Raw genomic sequence first — 16346 nt, 5'->3', positions numbered from 1 at the left:
TGTTTCTTGTCAGTGCTAGAGATTGCTGGAGGCTTAGTCAAGGCTGGAACATGTGACAAAAGTGACTCCCCCGGTTCACCTGCTTTTCACTCAGCTTCTCTGTGGAAGGCACTTAAGTCTGGCTTCAGATCACAATAGTGGTTTAAGAGCTAGAGGAAGAGATGTACTTCCAGTAGATCCAGAAAGATCACTTTTCATTTGCTTTGTGTTAGAGACTGCCTTTCTGGATTTAAAAGCCACTCCACATATTCTGGTTTAGCAACTTTATCCTGTTCTTTCAGCACAGGCAGTTGTTTGAGAAAGAAGCAGGCCAACCAGTGAACATGACCAGTTGACTTTTCCATGCATAAGAAAGCAGGCAATAAGAGAGATGGCTGGCAAGAAAATAAACCTCGAGAAAATAGAATGAGGTAGTGATCCAAGCTCAGCAGAAATCTTGTATTGGAAAAAAACCTACACCAAACAATGATGCAAAACCCAAACAATGAATAACTTAATGAGTACTTTCTCTTAGGCAAGCATTTTCTTTTAAGTAGTGATCACAGCATTTCTTGACACAAAACTTGGGGACTAATAGAAGCTTATGCTATATTTTGTTGACTTTTGATATGAAAATATGCACTATTCATCATTAAATGATCACATGTTTACTTCCAGGATAAATTCAAATCTGGACTCAAATTCTCCTCAAAATTGCTAAGGAAAAGAATCTATTTTGAGATGCTTCTTTATTTAACAATTCCTGCTAGAATTTTGTTGTTGTGTCAGGTGCCAGTTCCTTATTCTTTTGTAGTCTTCCTTTGTAAGCACTTTCAGACAGACCACAAAATGCTTCTCTGAGGATTTGTTTATATGAGTTATTTATTGTGCTGGAGGCTGGGTTTTTTTTGTAAATTTCCCCTGCGTCTATCCTTGGAGTCCTGCAGTCCTTCCCTTGGTGGGATCAGAGTCAAATCATCCACCGGGGTGCCCTGGAGACAGGCTTGCTGCCAGCGTGGGGGCTGGGTTCTCCAGCAGTCACACACCAGCCATGCACGCTGTCAGCAGAAGACAGGTGGCCTCACAACTGGTAAGAGCAAGGTATGGTCATAAAGCTCCAGAGCCATAACACATTGCAGCAAATTGTACCCCAGCCTATCCCTATGCTTGCTGCACCAAGTAGGCTATGTACCCGTACCCAGAGAGGCCTTGAGAACACCTAAGGATATACATCCCTAAGGGGACATATGCTTGCTGAGAGAGTTTGGTAGGGGAAAACCCACTCTGCTTTGCTTCTATTGTTGTAGTGAGTTTTGTGTTGCAAATCACAAGTCATGTCCTCTTGTCAGAGCCAGTAACAGAGGCAGACTGGTTCCTTTATGAGCTGGTGGTTTTGACCACCTGCTGACAGATATGTGAAGTACAGAGCACTAACCACAGTTTAAGGATCTGCCAATTTTATCTTGACAGAAATAACCACAAATTACATAAATTCAATCTATGTATAGTGTCTATAAAATTTAAGTGAAATAATGGGTTACAGGTTATTGAAACATAGCAAGATCCTATGAACTATGAAATGTGGAGAAAATTGCTACCCCCACATACCCTGTGTTTTATTTTGCATCATTATGCTACAGATACTGAATGTCTAATGGCTTAGACATTCTTAGAAAGAGCTATAATTCTGTACTTGTAAGAGCAGTAAAAAATATCTTGTTTAAAATTTTCTTCAAATCCAGAATTTACAAACATATTTGACTGCATGTTTCAATTCATTTTAGGTTGTCATACTTCCAGCATTTCATCCAAGCAAATGATTCAAGGCTTTAGGAATGGACTGGCAAGTCCTATCCGTGCATCATCTGTATTTCAGGATATTTTCTCTATTTCTCTTTCCAGGTAGTAAGGTCTTCAGTTCATAACTTACATGAGATGCCATAGATGAGTTTGAAGCTTCTCCCATAATCAGCTTTCAATTGAACAAGCTAAAAACCTGAAGCTAGTATGTCCAAAACAGAGATTATGTTAATAGAAGCCTTTGAGCTATTCCATTGCTATGAAAGAGTACCATCAGTTAAAAGCAGAAATCCCCAAATCCTAAATTAGTCTACAGACCTTCAGCATCTTCATAGAAGGTTGTATTGTAGTTATACTGGACTTGACCCTGGTTGCCCCAATTCACTTAAGACAAAAAATAACCATTTTACCCTCTCTCTGACCAGCACATGGCAAATTTGTCTCACTTATGTTCTACTGGTTGTGTTCTGTCAGCCAGTGACGTGGCTCATAAAGAACCAAATCATACAAAACAGAGCATCTGTATGGATGGTATTGCCAGATGCAGTAAAATGACCACAAATATCACCAGGTTGAAGTGCACAGCTTATTTCTGTTTCAAGGCTTTCCACCTCCCTTTCAGGACAAAATTTGTCAACTAAACAAAAACACTCAAACACAGGACTTCCCAGCTGACAGGAGCAAGTTATTAATACCAGTTTTGCTCACAGGACAGAAATGGAAACAGCTTCTTTGAAAATTTCTTCAAATGCTGCTTGTTCTAAGCACAGATGAGTTTCTATAATCTTCTCTTCCCAGATTGCAAGGGCAGTAATGTGTGAGATTATTGCTAGGCTGAACTAGTGTAGTGAACTCTTTGAGCTTAGCATATATCCTGCCTCATTAAGATGGTTTGAGCCTGAGGGATGAAAGGGAATAGCTGCTAACAGTACCCATAAGAAAATGACAGGAGGTATTAGCCATAACAGTCCCAAGTAGAGAAAGAGGAGTCAAGTAACTGTTAGAAGCATCAGTTTGAAGTGGACAAACTCAGCTACTCCTGGGAGCAGAACATGGAGCTGTGAACACTCTTCCCTAACAGAGCAAATGCAGCACAACCTCTGCAGCCTCTGTGGCTGCGTGTTCATGGAGCCGCTAAGTCCAGGGAAAACCTGTGGGGTCAGAAGCTTTCAGAGTTTTGGCTGAGGACTAATAACTTCAGCAGCTGCTGACTCTCCCTTCTGATCTGTCTATACAGGGAATGCAAGCCTGTCACACTAGAAACTTTTCCCAGCTGCAGCTGCTATATATTCATAACAAATATCTAATTGCTAAAATTGTGTGCTGTGGACAGTGTCATCTTTCCTGTCACATGGGGACAGTTTTGCATTGTCCACTGTGGCTGGAGTACTGTGCTGTCATACTAATATCTGGAGCCATACTCCTTGACCAGGAACTGCTGCTACTAACCAGTAATTCTGAACCCTGCTGATGCCTCCTTTGGATCAAATTATTATTTTCTAATGTAGATACACCAGAACCAGGCAGCTGCCACTGTGTCTCACTGCAAGGAGTGTAACTAGTCCCCTAACAGACTAGTCAGATGAAAATACCCTTCCTATAGCTGTATTTCAGTGTGTGCTGCTGCTCAAGTGAAGCCAAGTTGCATAATACTCAGCCAAGAGAGCACCAGTTTTGGTCTTGATGTGTTGATGACAAGATTTAATGGAGTGTATTTATGTGTATAGAATCAGTATAAAGAGGCAGTGCAACCACAGCTGGGAGCTTTTTACACCTTAGGGTGCATCCCACATGCAGTCTGATATACAAGATCCTGCTTCTCTACTGATGAAAAACCCTTGTATTTCCCTGCAGTTTAATTCTAGAACTTGGCACTGGTGTTTATATTGTGTCCCCCTGTTATCATACACATAAATTAAGGTGCAGTTTTTATTGAGAGATGAGAGGTAAAAGTCCTTTTTCTGGTAATTTTGCCAGGCTTTTATGATGCAAAGCAGAATAGTATCTGTCCCAAGGTAAAACTGAAAGTTAGTAGAACTTTGAGTCAGTAAAGTCTCTCCCCCTCTCTCTGATGCTTTCCTTAGATGTGCATCCTCTCTTCATGTACTAATTTAATGTTCCACTTAAAGAATTTTGTCTCGGAGTTTGGTGTGGTTTCTGGTTTGGGTTTCTGTTGCCAAAGAAATTACCTTAGAAAACTACTGAAGCCAATCTATCACTTGATTGATGTGGATTTCTAAATTCACTTACACCTTTTAAAGAAGAGTATCAAATATTTTAAAGGATCATTTCAGCTCAAATTAACCCTGTGAATTGGATGTCGACAAACAAGCAGTTTACACGAAGTGATGCAGCTGAGAAGGAAGAAATTACCTTAATGGATTAGCAAATTCAGGAACTTGTTCAGAATTTAAATTTATAGAGGATCTGTGGTTTGGCTTTCAAGCAGATGGGAAGAATCCTTCCCAGTCCCTCTGATGGCAGCATTGCGTCTACACTTACGCATGTCATAAACAGATTGTGCTAAACTCATTCACAATTATATTTCTTAAATTTACACTGACAACATGATTCATCATGAATACCATTATATTAAAAATAAAAGGAATAATTATTAATTAAAATAAATGCAAATGTATAAATTGCTCTTTGCTATTCCTTTGCTGTTTCTTTTATAACATTTCTAATAAGACAGTGAAGGTAAATCTCTAACCCATAACTTCCAATCTTTGATAACATATTCTAGCATATTATGCTGTTCTTGAAATAAAATCCTTTAGTTTCTTATGTCATGTGTTTGGAAGCATTTGAGGCATAGTGTATACATACCATGACACAAAAGACACCTATCCACAGGGTTGGAGACTTGTGTGGTATTAATTTAAATAAGGTAGGTACTTATAAATTACAAGATACTGCTCCAGGACAGCATGATTTAATGTAATTTATTCACATCCATACCATATCTTCTTAAAGCAATTAGAAAACACTGCTCTTTGCATATTATTAAATTTTCATAAAATTGTGTAAATTTATTAGAATACTAGAATGGTATTGATCAAGTCTGAATGCAGCTGGTTTTAACCAGAAAAATAACATGAAAATGCCCATTACAGCTTACTTAGAATTACAACAAATGTTACAAAGATTCATTAACTGTATTTTTTTGTTTTAAATCCCAGTCATCCCTGCACTCTGCTAACAAGCTGAGCTGAACTAGCAGGTGTTTCTACTAAGGACCACAGGCCACCTGACCTCTTGGCTAATAAGAGAGGAGAGCAGATCTGCCTAGTCCTACAGGGGAAAGTAAGATGTTGTGGAGCAGAGCATTTTCAGTTGGTAGCCGTCTCCTCTCTGGACCTGAACTGAAGTAAGTTCTACTTTTATTTTGGGCTATAGTTGAGGGAGAACTGCTTGGTTTGTTTACAGTAATATGTGGTAGACTGTTAATTATGATTGACTGTCATATGTAATGGTATCCCAAAGGATCTGTGCTTTGAGATTGGTGCCAGTGTGATCTGAGATGTGTAGACTTTCAGGTTTTGTTTGAGTGTTTGGATTCTGTTCTTCAACTAGCTGGCTTTCATGCAGGGTGACTGACCCAAAAAACATAAAAATGTCACTGTTGTATGTGAATTTGTAGCTCTAACTTACTTGCTAGGCTTTTACGAGTTTCCTAGTGTCTGTGATAGAAAGTAAAAAAGAAGAAAGGATGGGTGTGACATCTGTGTTTCTTGCTGAGCTGTGAGAAAAGGTGTAAGAGGTTCATGTGAGAGACCATTTGACAGTCCTCTCCAGGAGCAGTTCTTTCAGCTGGATTAGAGGGAAAAAAATGTAAATTTGGGTTTTTTTGATGCATTTAACTTTCTGTGCTGCAGACTTGTAGTTCCTCACTTGAGAAAAACATTTAAAAACAAAACACACCATGAACCCCAACACTTATGTGGTGACTCTAACATTTGTCCAGATAAATCCCACTCCCTTTAAACCTACTGTAAACCTGAGTACATTAAAACCTTTGTTTTCTCCCTGATCCTGGTTCTCCCTTCAGGCTTCAGGAGAGATACTGACCTAGGAAACCACCAAGGCATGGGAGTTGCCCTAGGACACAATATTTACTCCAGTATTTCCATGGAAAGTGCTATCGAGCACTGCAGGGAAGGGAGAAAGAAATGATGTTGGGAGTGCTCTGGAAGCTAAAATGCTCACACAAATACCCACATGCAGAGGGGTGTTCATCTCTGGCTAGTGTGGAGGAGCTCTGTGGCTTTCTGCGCATGGTCTCTGCTCCAAGGGCTTCATCTGCACTCATGGTAAAGGGTTAATGAGTCCTGGGGGCAATAGGTTCTTCTGTTTCTTATATTGTGAGAGGGCAGAAGTTGCTACTGAAAAATTGCTGCTGACGTCAAGCTGTGTTTGGACCATGAGTGTTCCAGTGTCCTCTTTAGTGCTTATCTGTAGGTCTTAAGGAGCAAGAAAACCTTGTTTAGAAGTGTTGCCAAACAAGGAAGGTGTGAAAGAGCTTGACTTTTGTAGGTGTATTTCCCTTTTGGCCTTGCTGCTTCCCTGGAGTCAGATGGCTCTCCAAGCAGCTCTCTTTTTTCACTCTCTGTAGCCAACAGTAGCTCCTTGTCAAAGCCTAATTTTACCATCAACCTTTCTGAATGGCCACAGGTCTACAGACCTGTATCCAGCAGGATACTGACTGCTTTGTATCTATGATGGTGCATTGAGACTTACCTTTCCCTCTCAAATGCTTAAAAATGCCATGAATTATGCTTTGTACCTCCTGTGCTTGAATCTTGTCATTTCACTGAGAGCAGGTGAGCTGGATAACTAAATCACACACAGCTGAAGTTGTCAGCCATAGCCTTCTTGTGACTATCTAGTATGGCTAATACCCTGCTACCTCTCTCCTGAACTCCTTGTTACAGGGGCTCTTGTTACAGATGCTAATTGTTCCTTAGCCTTGTCCCCCAGCAGAAGCACGGCTGCGATGGAATAATGCACAGCAGAGTTTGACTCATGCCCACCTTTAGCCTCTGTACCCAGCAATGACACCTGCATTTGCACATTGGCTTACAGAGGAATGATTTCCATAGCAACAGCAAGGATATGTGGGAGAGTAAGAATACTGCCTCAGAGAACATATAAAGCACCTTCTCAAGAAATAAGAAATGCAGGCTCTGGAAAAACACTGATAATTGGCTATGTGAAGGAAATGTTCTGCAATGGGTTTTTTGTGGCAAAAAATATATTCATATTCTGTCTTGCACACTAACAATTCTTTAAAATTTTATTTTAAAATTATTTTATATAGGGAATGGGGAACCTCTGCTTTGTTTGTGTAAAATGTCAGTGAATGCAGACAGTACAGAAGGATCTGTGGTGATCGTGTCTTCAGCAACACAGTGACTTAATACTCAGTGAAGATCTAGAGGGGAGTTACCTGAGGAAAGCATCAAGAGGAAGGGACAACAGCAGTCTGTTTGACTGGGGAGGGAAACAGGATTAGCTGGTAGTCTCCTTAAATAACAGGTTTCGTGGATTTCACTGGGGGGAGGATTTTTGCTTTTAGAAGACAGGAAGTCAATGCTCTAGTTCTTGAGGATGCAGAGAAACTACAAGAAATATGCATGAAGGAATGAAAAACATTTACTTCTTGGTTACATACATGAGTCTCTCCTTGCTGCTCTTGTCCTGCTTCTCTTTCTGGTTTTTGTTGTTTCCTGTTCTGCTTTGCATAGCTCCATGTATGAACAAAGCACTCCTTTATCTGAACACCCTCACTGGTCTTCTCTGGCAAAGATGGGCAGACAAGCATGTTGGCTTCTGTAGGTTCATTTGTGTTACTACTTCAGGGGGATTGAACCCATCCTTCTTGATCCTTTTGTGGGCTCCCAGGAGATGTGTGCCCAGGCACACATCTGCAGTGAGCTCTGAAGTGTCAGCAATGGTTACCTGGATACATGTGTATGCATCTTTCTGAATGGCATGAGTGGGAGGAATTGCTTCAACTCGTTATAGGTGGAATGAATAAAAGTAACAATACTGATTTCATCACTTCTTTAGTAAGGTGATATCTAACCAATTTGATATGCTGCACTGCAGCACAAGTATCTTAAAGTAATTTTGAAAGGGAACAATATCTTCATGCTTCAGATATTTGTTTTAATGTCAAATTTATTAATGTCCAGGATAGTTAAAACCATTGCAAATCTTCAATCCTGTGTTTGAGCTGGATACTGCAAAAGAGATGTCTCCATGTGCTATGGAATTCCTGCACTTTCCACACAGACACACACAAAATTAATCTGAATGAGCTTGCACAGTCCATCTTCTTAAACCTTTATTCTACCTTTCCTAAGTGATTACTGTTCTTGAGCAGATATTTGCTGACTTGCACAACTATTTGCAAATTTTCTTTTCTGTGCCCACCCCTCCTCTGCCTGAAGGCTCCATCCCGTCCTTTTCATGTGTGCATGCAAAGCTAGCAGCAATGGTGAAAGAATTAAGAATATTCAGCACGGGGGCTATGAGATGACATGCTCATTTTTCTGTTTGGTACGTTAATAGCAAGAAGACCACTGTGGAGACAGCAACAACTGGCTGTTGCCTCTGTGTGCAGAGCTCTGTAAAGCAGTAGCTAAAGGACTAGCTGGGTACTCACATTTGCAAATCCTCTTTGGAAATATATGTGCTCTAGCTCTGCTGCTTGTGCTGAGCAGGGATCCTAGACCTGTCTTAATATGGGAGCAAAGAGCAGGGCTGTGGAATTGCTTCAGACAGTGAAACAGGGGATGGCAAGTTCTGCCTGCAGAGATCAGTAATTGTGGGTTATCCCACAGTCTTAGGAACAAAGCAAGCTATTTTCTTTTTAATGAGTGTCATGTATTCCCAGCTCAGGTTTTAATAGGATTAAACAGTCTCAGCATGGCCTTGGCAGTGTTGCATGTACCCCAGGGCAGGAGAGTCTAGACTACCTGTGTCTGTTCCAAGCACTCTTGCCACCTTGGTGCTGGCATGTGAGGAGCATGGCTCCGAGGGCACCTTGACAGGTGCCTAGCCCTAATGCAGGCTGCCTTAGTCTGGGATCAGGTTATTGTTCTGTAAGCATGCATTTTCCTGCTAACTTGAATTAAAAGCAAGCAAAAGATGAGCTAAAATAGTGCATGCATTGGTGCAAGTATCGTATGGAGGGGTGCATTTCTCTCTGAATAAAACTGTCCCTGGAATCATTAGGAATTCTGGGCATGACAGCCAGGGCTAGACTGGTGTTAACAACAAGGTTCATGTTGGGAGCGGAGGTTCTCATGAAGGGGATGCGAGTGCCTTCTCACTCCTCCTTCTCTGAAGGAAAAAAAAGTACAGCTACTTCTCATTTATTCTGAAGTCCCACCAGTTACATCTGCTCTGCTCATATGCCAGCTCTCCTGGCAGGTCTGAGACAGCAAAGCTGCAGACTCATGTTTCAGTGCCTGCCCAGTAAACATTGTGGAGGAAGAGCATGTGCAGTTCCATGGGTGGAGATCTACTCTTACTGGCATCTCTGAAGGCAGCTCTGTGGAAGTAAATTCAATTAAAATAAATTACTTCAGAAGCCTAGTGCTGGAAGCTGCTTTGTTTTATCCCACACACCCCTTTTCTTCATGGAAATGCAATGTGTCTGCAGGGCTATAAAATAAAATACCTCTCTTCCAAAAATGAATAAATTAATCATGAATGTCAGATGGCATTGCCACATATACTGAGCAGAGAATGAAAAGGCAATAGTGCTTAGTAATAAAATTCCTTTGATTGAAGCAGTAAAGATCCACATGGTCTTCCACCCACCCTTTAAAATAGTAATGAAAGTGACTCAGCTTGGTAGCACCAGTAGCAAGTGGTAGATGGCTTTAGAGTTCTTTTGTTAGAGGAAAAACACACATTAATACAGCCTTGAACTTACCAGGTATTGGCTCCTGAAATAAATGCAAGGAGGATGATCTGCCTTTGCTACTCCCAGGTTCATGCTAAACATGTCCTGTGTCAAGAAAGCATCCTCTGCTGCTTTACACTTGGAGAGGTACATGCCATCTTCCTGGGGAGGCACATGCAAAGCAGAGCTGAAAAGGAAAACTGCAAAAAAAAATTCAGTCTTGCCAGAGGCCACAGGGTCAAGCTGTGGCAGAAAAGGGAAGATAAGGCTCTTTGTTAACTAAGTGCTCACCTCTCAGCTGTTCCAAAGTCAGAATCACTGCCTTGAAAGTTTGCACTGGAGAGGTCTGTAGCAGAGTGGGATGTTGAATGACATTAGGACCCCCCCACAGTCCATTTGTATTCAGCTATCTCATCTTCTCCAAACATTGCATATCTGTAGGAACTCCATAATTATGATTTGGTGATGTTCTTACCTAGAAAAAAGAGCAGTCAAAAAGCCATTTACAAGGCACTGGAATAAATGGAGCAAAATAAGTAGTGGATTGAACTGGCGGTGCTATGACATTGACAAGCAAGCACTGGTCTTCCATGGTGGTGAGGGCACCCATCCAGTGAGGAACTGCAAAGATGGGGATGGTGGGGGAGAAATTTCTGTAACAAGTTACATAAATAATGTAACTGGTCTAGGCAGGGATTCTAATGAATAATGAGAGATAACAAATCTCTGTAGGGGCATGCTTCCATGTAGGACAACAAAGGCTTTTCTGGGAGTTCATTTCTTGCACAGGCTAGCAGAAGTTCAGATGCTCTGGGGAGTGAGCATCTATTAATGTGATTGTAAATCTTGGAGACTTATAGCATATTTGTTATCTTACTTTTGAAAATGGGCAGCTGGGGGTTATGGAACTGATTGTTGGTGACCTGCATCTTGTGTAGGTACTTGCCTATTGAGTATGCCTCTGGGACATGCTTATTTCATGGCTACATGGTGGTGGTATTCCTCTTTTTGTTTCTCCACCAGAAACTGAATTTTTATTTTTTAAACAGCCTCTACATCTATCCTCAGCTTTGACCACTGAGTGCATAAACCTCTATTTTAATCTTTGATAGGGCCTACACACTGGCTTTAGGCCAGGAAGATCCTGCAGGTCCATACTCATGCACATACAGTATTGCTTGGTAGTTTAATTATCTGTCACTGTAGGTTGTGCCTGCAGATATCTAGAGTTCAGATTCAATTATCTGCAGGAAGATGCCTTAAGGAGTGTTTTAGAAGAGCGGAGCGGAACTGATGCCCTGTGGTGATGCTATGTGAAGCAGAAAGAGAGTGGATGGCTTTGGGAGAGGGGAAACAGTTTGCTTTAACTTGAAAATGCTTTGGCAAGTGAAAACTTTGTTATTCAATATGAGGAAAAGATGCTGAAAGCTGAGGAGTTGAGGAGGAAAGGGGATTTCGGCTGTTGTGTTGAAAATGCACTTTTTCAATTTTGGGAAGTGGGTGAGGTCTGCTGGTGTTAGCTTCCTGTTGGGCTCTGCAGAGCTTCTCAGGAGAGAAGAGTACAGGCAGAAGGGCCCTGCATCCCAAACAACAGTGAAAAAGGGAGAGGAACTGTTAATAGTTCCCTGGAGAAAGTGGCTGTTTCCCAGAGCAGCATTGAACTGTAACAGAGCTCAGTTAGGAAAACTGAAGGAAGTGAGACCTTTCCAACACCAACTCTCTGAGGGTGGGAGCAATCCTTTTGTTGCACTTATGCTTTATGTGGTGATACTTGTGTAAGCTCCTGCAGACCTTAATTTTTAATGTGCAAAACTTCTAGTATTCTTCCTCTGTGTTTCAGAAATTGAATGAGGGTCATGTTTTGTGATGGGAACAGAGGCATATAGCCTTATTTTGTTCTCAAATGGTAGGTCTGCTCCATGCAATAGAGTGCACAGCTAACTCCACTCCATGTGCACACTTAGCCATCACCACTTGTTCTCTGAACTTCACATGAGGCAGGTCTGTGCAGCATGACCATTCCCCTGGACTCCACAAGCAGTGGAGTTGTTGGGGATGGCTGTAGGCAGCTGCTTGTGGCCCTGCATGGATGTTCCTTCTGTTGTGTAGTTCACCTGACCCTGTGCCACAGCTGGCACAGAGGTGGTTCTTGTGTCTAGCCACAGAGTAGCTGTGTCCGTAGCACCCTCAGCAAGAGTTGCACTGAACAGGGACTTCTGTCTCAGAGCCTTTACATTAAGATATTTTCCACTTCTTTACACTTGCATCCTAGTGAGTTGTTGGCCAAGCCTCCAGGTCTCCCATGGTCAGTAAGTGTGCTTTCACACGCAAGTTTGTAAAGGAGATGAATCTTTCCTGAGAGAGACTCTGAGATACAGAAAAAATGTTATTCTGCAAGCTAGAGATCACTGCAGCTTTCAACAAAATAAATCCTAAGAACAAGAGACACATTCTCCAACCTACAACACAAACATAAAGCAGTATGCATGTTTTTGGGGAAAAAAAACTACCAAAATGAGACTCTACTGTACACGGCTAGGAGGTAGATGGGAATAAACAGCATGTGACAGAACTTAGCTGTGTTTTCTAATGCCAGGCTGGAAGGCACTTAGCTGATAAGCTGGATGTGGGAACCTAGACAGAACAGAGTTGAAGAGATTTCCATGGATCAAGGGGCTTTACTTACCAGGGCACTAAGCAGTCTGCTTCAGTCCTCCTAAAAATTCAATTTAAAAAAAGAATATAACAGTTGATCTACCTCATAAATTGTTCTTGGAAGTCAAATGAGATCTCTCACAGGTGTCCTGATCTTCCTGGATGGACATGGAGAGGATCTATGTCAAGGGTGTCAGCTGTACAAAACACACCGCCAAGCATTATCTCAGGGTGAGCAATGTGTTTTGCTTTGTGATGTTGTTTCCTGAAAGAAAGGCCTTAGCCATGTTTTTTTAAAAAGATGTTTGAGTACGGTTAAAAAAGGAAAAGCGCAGAGGAGAACTTGCCTGTGAAGAATATGGTGAGCGGGTGTCTAAAATGGAGAAGAAGACAATGGGAACACCAGTTATGAGTGGCAAGCTGACTGCCCTAATGACGCAAAAATTGTTTAGCTTCCCCTTAACCTATTTGTAAGACTTGCTGATTCATCTTATTAAAGGCGAGTCGTTTGTAGCAGTGAACAACAGGCTATGAAAAGATTAGAATTTTAAAATATCTACCTTAGAGTCTTCATCACAGGTGTGGCCTATCCCTTCTTTAGTCAGAAGAACTCATTGTCTTGTTCCTTCTGTTCTTTAATCTCATGATATTATAGGGCTTTTGATAACCTGGCACAGAGCAGATGTGATGGGTAGGAGATACAGGAACAGCATAGGGGTGTTATTTGAGGATGGTAGAGATATAGTAAGAAAGGATTGAACTTGTGCAAGGTGGCTCACAAAGGATTAGTGGAGAAATGGGAGTTACAAGGTACCTCAAAATTAGTTTTAAGAAGACAGTAAGCAACAGCCTGAGCTGAAACTTTACATGCTGCTGTCTTGGGACAAACCTTGAGAACTTTTCTTACCTTTAAGAGGCAGATTTCACAGCTTAAAGGATACAGGGATTTCCAGAGTGGAAAACATCCTGGCAACTTTTTCTAGAAGAAAATACTTTGAAATTGTTTTATCAGAGACATTCCAGAGCAAATGGAAATTGTGCATTTATATTTAAATGTTATAGTTTTCACTATGTCCACATAATGGACTTAGGAGAAGAGGAATTGAGAGTTATGCTGGAAGTTACAAGTGTGATGCACAGCTATTTCCTGTGCTCTGATAGCCCTCATTGTCACAGTGCAGTTCTTGTAGCATTGTGCTGATCTGGATGCTCACAGTTTTTCTGCAGCTGGTGGAGAGCATTCCAATGGTTAGCTTACCTTTACATATGTCCAGTTTGTTTTCTCAGCCTAATAGTTGATGTCCACTTGGACAAATCTTGTTGCTTTATCTTCAGCTCGTGTTTTTTTTCAGCAGGCTCTACTGATGTGACAGCCTGACTCCTTCAATTCAGTATAGTCTAATTGTTGATGAGTATACAGCAGCCAACATCAGGCTTCAAGTGTATGTTACTGTTTGGATTATGGAGCCCCTCTTCGACTCCACCAGTAAATGTTGGTGATCTTGTAATATAGCTCTCTTGCTGTTATGTGATTAAGCTGTGGTATTAAAGTTTTGACACTCAAAGTGGTAATAAAAACTTTTAAGACACCTGCCCCAAGTAACTTGAGATAAAACTTCTTGCTGCCAATGTTTATATGTCACTGCAAGACCAATTCTAGTATTTCTCATTGCAGTAAAGGCCAGATCTGTGTTTTCAGGTACAGTGAAAAGTAATTTTTACACTAATTACATTAAGTTATTGAAATTCCAAATTCAAGGAAGGCAGGAGCTTGGGAACCGCTTTCAGCCCAAAGCAAAGTCAGAGGTCATGTCAAGTCTTAAGATCTTCAGAGAAAATAATCTGCAGGCTGTCTTACTCTTTTTTGAGGATCTTTTTTTCTTCGAGACAACTTTATCATTAATGTAAACATATAAGTGCTCCTCGGCTCTTCCTATTCCTTTTCTTTTGTATTTCTTTAATACAAAAGAGAAGGTGCTGTAATTTCTCTTTCTATTCCAAATAATTCTTCATTTTCTGCTTTCATCTCAAAATCCTGAGGCTAATCCTTCTCTGAAGACTCTAGTTTTCCAATTCCAAATAACTCCAAGTTCACCTAATGTAAGCTTATTCACCTCCTCATGTCTCTGTTGCTCTTGCTTTAGGTACTGCTGCTGCACATGTGGCAATTTCACTTTGATTGCTTTCCATTTTTCTCCTCTGCCTACGGTAAATTTCATATAACACCCACCCAGCTATTCATCCACTTTTTGATCCTTGCTCTGCTACAATTCACACCCTTAATGTTATCTACTCTCAAACCTAAATACAAATCACAATCTCAAGTAACCTAGGTCTATTACCTTCAAATAAAGATCTAGGTACTTGTCTCTCCTGTAGTCCCTCAGATCTTAAAAAATCCATCCTAATGGATATTTATTACCTATCATGTTTTCATGCTGGTTTTGTGTCTTTATCTCTGAGAATTTTTTTTGGCAGGCTTGCTCCTGCCACTGTTTCTAAGCTGGACCTCAAAGTCAATTGGCCACTCGCAGGGGCTTTCTGCAAGGCAGAAACCTCCCACAGGACAGGGCTGTGCTGCCAGCCTCAGGCTGCCTCCCTCTTCACACCCTGCCTGTAAAGATCCTCAGTATTATTGGGAGTAGAACTGATAAGGATTTTTTGATGTATCAGCTTTCCATACAAAAATATTGATTCACTGAAAAAGATTAATCTCCTTTTCATGGATACTTGTTTTACCTTAAATTCTTTCTGCTGCCATAATAGATAAGCAGAGCAGCAAATAACTACTGGTTAGGGTATTTTCCCTGGTGAAAGAGAAACAGGTTCAAAGCTCCTGTTGGAACAGGACATGGTAAGGTTTTGAACCCGGCTATGTGGTGTCTCGGGTGAGTTTTTGAGTCACTGAATTACCCCAGAATATAAATTTTATCTCCATTTATCAAACAGTTTCCCCTGTTCCCTTATTCTTCAGGGATTTATATAACACAATGGAGAATTCTTTTTGTTCATAAAACTCTATAAACCTTATACTGAATTTCTATTTTTGAATTCTGTATTTGATTTGTCATGTGTGGAGGTTTGCTTAGGGAGCTTTTGGTTGGCTCTTGTTAAATCTGTTTGCAGGTTGCTAAATCCTATTGTATAAGACCACATTTGTGCAGCCAGGAGCCATACAAATATCTGGATAAATGCTCATGTGGATAAATTGCTTTAAATAGCTTTGTCTTTCTATGCAAACAGTTGCTTTTCTGCCAAGGAAAAGTATTGCATTAAACATAAAATACAGAAATAGTAACAATTGGAAGTACTTCTGTCAATCAAAAGTACTTCTAAAGAGATACAACAAAAAATTTGAAGTGTTTAATCTAATTTACATGTGATATTTGGCATCTGTTCTTTATTTAAATGTTGATACGAGATTCTAGCAAGCACAGAAAACTGAGGAAGGCAGCTTATTCCACTGATGCTTGGTTGTCTGCTGAGGTGGGGTATTCCAAGGCAATCCCTTCACAGGGAAGGAACTGAAATATTCCCAGGTGGGGGTATTCCTTTCACAAACTAAAACTGGAATGATTTTTTTTTGTTTGAGACATGCTTCCATGAGAATCTTGAACAAATGAGCAGAAAGATGAGTGATAAGCAGTTGTTCCACTTAGATTACTGTGTGAACTTGCAGAGATTAGCAGGCAAGAACCACGATGGTTACAGTGGAGAATGAAAAGAAAATGGAGATGGCTAAAAATTAAGAGTTTGACATAGTCATGAAAATGAAGTATCTTTCTATATATTCTCCTGTCACAACTGCACTATGCATCTACCTCATACTGTCTTGTTAGTTTTAGTGGAAAGGAGGGACCAAAAACTGATACACCACCTAAAATGCATGCTTTACTGAAGTAATTAAATCTCACTTGGCTGCTCTGATGACTCTCTTGACTCTGCCCTTTGCTTCCCTGTAAAACACTTTATTTTACAACTTCATAGTTCTTTG

The 16346-nt window shown here is 40.8% G+C and overlaps 1 protein-coding gene across 2 annotated transcripts in view; it reads left to right on the top strand.

Annotated features, from left to right (window-relative positions):
- Positions 1-16346, top strand: part of PCGF5 (polycomb group ring finger 5) — a 114489-nt gene that overhangs the window by 7990 nt on the left and 90153 nt on the right. For both annotated transcript variants that reach the window (XM_051618181.1, XM_051618175.1), the window contains exon 2: positions 4962-5149. The gene's annotated coding sequence lies outside the window, so the exon portion shown is untranslated. The remainder of the gene's footprint in view (positions 1-4961; positions 5150-16346) is intronic.

Source organism: Apus apus, chromosome 4, assembly GCF_020740795.1.
Source record: "Apus apus isolate bApuApu2 chromosome 4, bApuApu2.pri.cur, whole genome shotgun sequence".
In the NCBI taxonomy this organism is placed as follows: Eukaryota; Metazoa; Chordata; class Aves; order Apodiformes; family Apodidae; genus Apus; species Apus apus.
The sequence above is the reverse complement of the archived record's forward strand: the minus strand, read 5'-3'. Positions and strand labels throughout refer to the sequence as shown.